Genomic DNA, 7,549 nt, shown 5'->3' with positions numbered 1-7,549 from the left:
GAAAGATAATACTGCAATAATTACACTTCTATGCAGAATCTAAAACAGTCATATTCATAGAACAAAGAGTAGAACAGTGGTAGCCAGGGGTTGGGGAGGATGGAGAAATGGGGAGATGTTGATCAAGGAGGATAAAATTTCAGTAATGCAAGATGAAGTTCTGGAGAACAAGGCATAGTGATACGACTTTAATTAACAATACTGCACTGTATATCTGGAATTTGCTAAGAAGATAGATCCAAAGTGTTCTCACCCCCTCCCCGGTCCCCCAAAAAAGAAAAGAAATGATAACTATGTGAGGTGACGGATATATAAACTAAATTGATTGTGGTGACTACAACGCAATATACATGTACATCAAATAATCAACTTAAACAATTTAATAGATACAATTTTTGTTTGTCAGTTATACTATGTTCAGTAGGCCTAATCTATATTGTGGCCTATTTTTGTACTACTTGAGAGCTAGGAAAGTGTGTGCGTTTTCTTAAAAGATATATTTATTTATTTGAGAGAGAGAAAGAGAGAGTGGGGAGGGAAGGGTAGAGGGATAAGAAGACACAGAATCTTAAGCAGACTCCCAGCTCAGCATGGAGCTCAATGCAGGGCAGATCCCAGGATCCTGCGATCATGACCCAAGCTGAAACAAGAGTCAGATGCTCAACTGACTGAGTCACTTGGGCACCACAGAATGTTTTTTACATGTTAAAAAGGAATAGTGCCTCCATAAGCAGACCTATTTATATGTGGCCAATTGATTCTGAGACAAGGTGCAACACCAATTCACAAGTGGAGGCATTTAGAACATACGATTTGCGGAACAATGAATTATTCACATTCTAAAAAATAAGCCATAATCAATACTTCTTATTATAGACAAAAGTAACTCAGAATTGATCAGCGATTTATACATAAAACTATACAAATTTTAGAAGGAAATGTAGGGAGAAATCTTTTTGATCTTGTGTTTATTTTTTTTATCTTGTGTTTATTTTTTTCTTCTTGTGTTTAGAAAATTTTCTCAGAATACTTACCTGGCAGGGGAGATACCATGATCACGAAGGTTGTTTTCCGAGGGTGAGGCTTATCCATTGCACTGAGGATGTGCTGACCCCTGCGATTTCCCCAAATGTGGGATACTCGACTGCATTAAAAAAAATATTCTCAGATATGACACCAAAGGTATAATTCATAAGAGAAAAATTAATACATTGGACTTTATCAAAATTAAGCACTTCTTGTTCTTTAAAACACTATGTTAAGGAAATAAAAGAAAAGCCAGAGACTGGGAGAAAATATTTCTAAATCATATATCTGTTATGTGTCTTGATCCTAGAATATATTATTAGGTCAAACACAAATAACCCAATTAAAAAATGGGCAACTACTTTGGAGAAATGTATTACCAAATAAGGACATAAAATAATCCCTAATTGATCACTAGGGAAATTCAAATTAAACCACAGTTAGATACCACAATATGCCTCTTATATGTTATAAAAACCAAAAAGCAAACCTGATATACCAACTATCAGTGAAAGTAATCTGAGAGCTTGTTAAAATACTGATTCCTGGCCTTCAGCTGAGATTCTGATTCAGACATAGGTGGAGATCAAGAATTTCGATTTCTAATAAGCACTCATAAAACAATGATGCTTACTACACAAGGTAAATTGTTGGAGTCCTCACTGATCTACAGGTAACCTTGAGGAATTTTATTACCTGTAGCCATAATATGAAAATACCATCAAGTAGAGGATTTCAGGCAGCAACTGAAACATCATCTCCACAACTGTCCTGATTTCTGTAGTAACAAAACTTTTTATACATTTCCTAAAGTTCTTATTACTTAGCTTTGTAATATACATATTTTTGCATGTTTTCCTAATATTTTTGACACATTAGTTGCAGATGAAATAAACACATTTTATGTGGACCATAAGTTACGTTTTGTACCAAGAAAGTTTAAATTGCTTTCAGAATCGAAGAGTTTCAAGGATCCAGATTAGTTTGAATGAATTTGGATCTATTGCTTGACAAATTTGTCTTTCTCAGTTACTCTCTGTTTTTCAGCAACACATTTCTCCATGATTTTACACTTTAGTGCACATGTTGAAATACTGCTAACATTTCCCTCTTCAAAAATAAAAAGATTATTCTACCAGCTAGTGAGAGTTCTACTGACCAAAGTCCTCAGCCAACATTGACATTTTCCTCAGCTGGAAAGAATCACTCATCTAAAGTTATTCATGGAGAAGCCTCCCCTGAATAGCTTTGAGAAGGGTTAGAGAGCCACGGTCTCTTTACTTCACCCTTGAACCCTGTAAGAATATTGTATGTTCAGATGTTCCTGTGGGTTGAACTGAGGTCTTCACTCAGATGGCATGATAGCCCAATCTTTCCGTCTGCCCCAAACTACTTTCTTTTCTTTTCTTATTCTACATATGGTCACTAATATAACTATTTTGTTAAACTAAAAAGCACCCCCTCTCATATTCACTTCACAATCCCTAGACCAGACCCTGGAATATTAACTTACATGGCAAGATTAGATATTATTTTCTATGCCAAAGTTATAATTAAATTAAAGCTCTTGAGAGGAGGGGTTTATCATGCATTATCTGGGTGGGACATAAATGCTACCCCATGTATCCTTGAAAGAGTTATGTTTTTAAAAAGTCACTATGTGAGGTGATGGATGTGTTAATTAACCTTATTGTGGTAACTGTTTCACAATATATACATATATCAATCCTTATGTTGTATATCTTAAATTTATGTAACACTAGATGGCATTTATATCTTAAATATTGTTGAGAAAAAAGGAGTACAGAGACTTTTGTCAGAGGCAGAAATAGAAAAGGTAATATAAAGATAAAGCAGAGAGATGTAGCATAATGCCAATGCCCATCAAAAACTGGAAAAGGCAAGGAAAGGAGAGTCCTTTAGAGCCAGGAACCCTGGAGGGAACACAGCTCAACCTACAGCTAGATTTCAGACCTCTGGCCTTCCAAACTTGAGAGGTTTCAGACCTCTGGCCTTCCAAACTTCCTTTGGTACATCGTTTTTAGGCTTTTTGGTTTGTGGCCACAAAACAACCAAAAACATATCTCTCTTTAGGCTAATTAATATCTTTGGGTCTTCTTCCAGGTGACCCAAACTGGGGTTCTGGAATCACAACTCACATCTCCACAAATAAAAATGAAAGGATTCTTTTCTATCACTGCACTAATTCCTAGGGAAGTTTTCTGTTTTTTGTTTCTTTTCCTGTTAGAAAATTAGTCTCAGAACTCAGCCACTTGATATATCAAAAGTATATGGTATGCATTTGTTATGTGCTTACTCTAATTTATAAAATTAATTTATACCAGTGGAACAGGCACTAATACAAATAGAACCCCCAAAATCATATGAGTAAGCAGGATACAAAAGACCCATATGTTACCCTAAGAAGAAGAGGGAAATGGAGCATGGGGTAAACAAAACAAATATCCTTTGGTACATCCTTCCTTACAACAAATCCCTGTATCAGATTGTAAACCATAAGTAATGAACTTTTCTTATACATGGCACCTATTTAATAGTAGTAAAATTCTAATATACTTTGCCCAACTTCATTAATATACATTCTAGTTAAAATAACAAAACCTAATAATTCTGGTTACCTATTAAGGGATGAACTGTGTTTGCCTCAAAATGATATGATCAGGTTCTGATCCCCAGTGCCTGAAAATGTGACTAATTTTGGAGAGAAGTCCTTTAGAGAGGTAATTAGATCAAAATGAAGTCATTAGGGTTAGCCCTAATCCAATGTGACTAGTATCTTTATAAAAGGAAGCGATCAAGAAACAGACATATTAAGGAGAAAGATCATGTGGAAACACTGGAATAAAATGGACCTACAAGCCAAGGAGAGAGGCCTGTAGAATGAAACCAATCCTGTTGACATCTGGATCTTGGGCTTACAGGCTTCACAATGTGAGGATCAGCTCTGTGTTGATTAAGACACTCAGTCTGTGGTATTTGTTACGGCAGCTCTAGCAAACTAATTCATTACTGGAAGATAATATTTATAATATATCAAGCTTAAATGTAAATAATAATTTAAAAATAAATAAAAATAATCATTAGCAATATCAAGTGTTTTCACATATAGAAAACCTCATGAGTAATATCATTAAGATATATATTATGATTTATATGGCTATTTATAAATGCTTCACTAGCCTTGCTTTCTAAGGTAAAGGGGAGGGTGTTTATTATGAGAAAAAAATAAATCATATTCATTATATTTGTACACAGTAATGATTGATTTATATGCATGAATATAAACATTTTAGAATCCACTCAACTAGAAAAATCCTGCTTATCCTCTGTATAATTAAATATTACATTAAACAGTATTCAATTATAAGTCAATCAAAATCATTAACATTTAACCTTACATTTTTGTCATAATGTAAAAAAGGAACAGTAATTGTGCTTTTTTCAAAACTTCATTATTTTTAATGCATAAGGAATAACACTCAATGAAGACTATTGATTTTAGTTAAGTGTACTGAAGGACACACATAAGCTATTAGAACACTATGAAGATGACATCATCATATTCTAAGGAAGAAAGACACTCAATGTTCAGAAAAAGACTGTGGTAGTTATGTTTTTTTTCATCAAAATTAAACATAAGCTTTTTTAAATCACCAAGAGTGTTGCAATTTTGTTACCATAGTATAACCTAGCCCCTTCAGATTGGCATGCGTATTATCAATGATGGGTTACTGATAAAACAAAATATAAAGCTATGTAGTATTATCTTAACATTTAGTGGCTAGCAGCATAGGAATAATTGCCTGGTTGGTAAAATGATAATCCATTATATGCAACAGCAATTTTCTGAATACAAATGTTGCTTTATGTTACGTAGACCATATAGGGTAAAGCCTGCAGCTCTAGGAGAATGGCTGGTAATCAAGTTAATAGCTGCATATAATAGTTACTGTTGGCTTCACTTAGTAAGATTTTGCCAAGAAAAGTATGAGTTCAAAATAACTGATGAATCACTTACTAGTCAGAATGCAAACGGTAAGGAAGGATTAGTACTCTCATCATAAAAAATGACTAAAAGATTTTAAAAAAATATGTGTGTAAGTGTATTGAACTTTCATTAAGGTTAAATGTTCTCTTTTTCTCTAACAATGCTTTCTTTTAACTGTAAGAATTTCAGACATAGAGAAAAGTTTTGAGAAGTCAAAGGATTAATATTTTTTTAATCTAGATTCCTAAAATGGTACTATTTTAAATTAGTTTCATGTCTTACATATATACACACACATTTGGATGTTTTAATGTTACCTCACTTTTAGATTCCAGTTATGCACTTTTGGTCAATAATATGAAAGTAAGATTATAAATCATAAACAAGCAGTGAAGGCATTTCTTATACTATGGCACCTATTTCATATTAAGAAAATCTCAATATAGGCTTGCTCAATCTCATTAATATGAATTTTAGTTCAATGTATATTCCTTTTTCTAAAAGTGCATCATGTCAGGAAACTCATGGAATTTGTATAATTCAGTACTGGTGATGTTAATTTTATTCACATGATTAAGGTAAGGCCTGGGAGTTTTCTTTAATGGAGACTTACTATTTGTTTCTTTTGTATTTCACAACTATTTTTGGACAAGATGCTTTAATCTTATGCAGATAAACTGATACTCTTCAAACTTTCACACTATAATTTTAGTATTCATGATGATTCTTGGTTAAAAAAAATTATTACAAGTGTATAAAAAGTAGTGATTTCTTAATTAGTTCTTTTAAAAATTTATTTATGTTTGCCTTTCTACTGTGAAGAAGAGCTTTCCTTTCTCACCATTTCTTTATATCATGGTGGAGTCAGAGATTTCTAAATCATTCAGTGCATCATAGCCCTTTATTTGTGGCACAATTCCCCATACTGATGGGAAGACCCTTCAAGCTGGTTATTTTATCTTTTGGCTTGTCCCTTTTAGTTCAGCACTTTCTTACTTTCCAGATAAGATATTCCAGATTCATTTTGAACTTTTGCTGCTCTAAGCCTGTAATCTGGCCTTTCCCCAAGGAGTAACAGTTCTTTTCAGCAATGAATAAAATGTACCAACTATGACTTGGGCATGAGTTGAGTTCATAGACACTGGAAAATCATTGGTGTAGGCTGCATATATATTTATCTGTCTGCATACATGTGTACACATACATGCATATATGTGTACATCTGAATCTATGCATCAATCTATATTTAAAACTATAGGTATCTATATTTACAACTAGACACATTTGTATCTGAATATGTATCAGTATGTGTTTCTGCATAACCACATGAGATCACACTGACACCTCCCATTCCAATCCAGCAGCAGAGGCTCATTCTACCCTTCTCCTGTTCTATATTTATAACTTCCATCTCCACAGTGAGAAACCAAGCTCCAATTACCCACAATACATTTACATAATCACTCAATCTTTGAATATCCAAAAAGTAGTTTCAGAATTTCTAACTATGACTCTGTGTATTAAGTATAGGGTTCAATATTTTTAGAGTTCATTTTTCTTAGCCCGAGGATATACCATCCAAGCTGATTAAAAATCATTTGGGTTAATACTCTTCCATGAATTTTATGGTGGTTATGTAATTTACTTGAAATACAGTTTACTTCATTTGTTTCTGTTTGTATTCTATTTTGCAGTTTCCACTATTCTATTTGTTTTTTGTGTGTAAACACTAACAGGTTCTAGAGTCATAATTACACAGAAAGATGCATTTTTAAGGAAGTATTAAGATACAGAAGAAAGGATCTCATTGCTTCTGCAAATATTAATATGAACATAATGTGGATGAATATATTAAGGAGTTAAATAAGTTTCCTATTAAATATATTACATAATATTGCAGAGGTTCTATGATAAGTACTTTGAGAACTAGCTTTAATGGGATGCCTGGGTGGCTCAGCAGTTGAGGGTCTGCCTTCAGCTCAAGGCGTGATCCTGGGATCCAGGATCAAGTCCCACTTCCGGCTCCTTGGAGGGAGCCTGCTTCTCCTTCTGCCTGTGTCTCTGCCTCTCTCTTCTCTGTGTCTCTCATGAATAAATAAAATCTTAAAAAAAAAAAAGGAAAAAAAAAAAAGAACTAGCCATGTTAAAACATTTGATTCCAAACCTTAGCCCCTACAGCATAACAACCACCTGTAGGATTTTCCACCTTTGGTAGTTTTAACAATAGAAGTGTTCCAGTATTTTGTCCATCCTCAAGATATTATGATGGGTTCTCTCTATACATTTATATAATTCAGCAATTTCTTATTTCCACCTATCACATTCTTAAAATGTAAATCTAAATAATTAAAGACAAATGCAATGGGCGATAATTAAAATTCTAAGCAGAAAAAGGAAACCTTTTTTTGAGGTGGCTGAAATTATGAAGAATAACTTTATTATCTGAATAATATGAAATTGGCTTATGGCTAAAGGAATAAGGTAGTGCTATGCTTCAGAAGAGTTTGGTTATTA

At 33.5% G+C, this 7,549-nt stretch overlaps 1 pseudogene; it reads left to right on the top strand.

The window, feature by feature from the left end:
* The first annotated feature begins 1,026 nt into the window (after positions 1-1,026).
* LOC144302780 (U1 spliceosomal RNA) lies at positions 1,027-1,154 on the top strand (annotated as a pseudogene).
* Positions 1,155-7,549: the final 6,395 nt, after the last annotated feature.

Source organism: Canis aureus, chromosome 31 (assembly GCF_053574225.1).
Source record: "Canis aureus isolate CA01 chromosome 31, VMU_Caureus_v.1.0, whole genome shotgun sequence".
NCBI lineage: Eukaryota > Metazoa > Chordata > Mammalia > Carnivora > Canidae > Canis > Canis aureus.
This window is presented reverse-complemented; position numbering and strand designations above follow the sequence as displayed.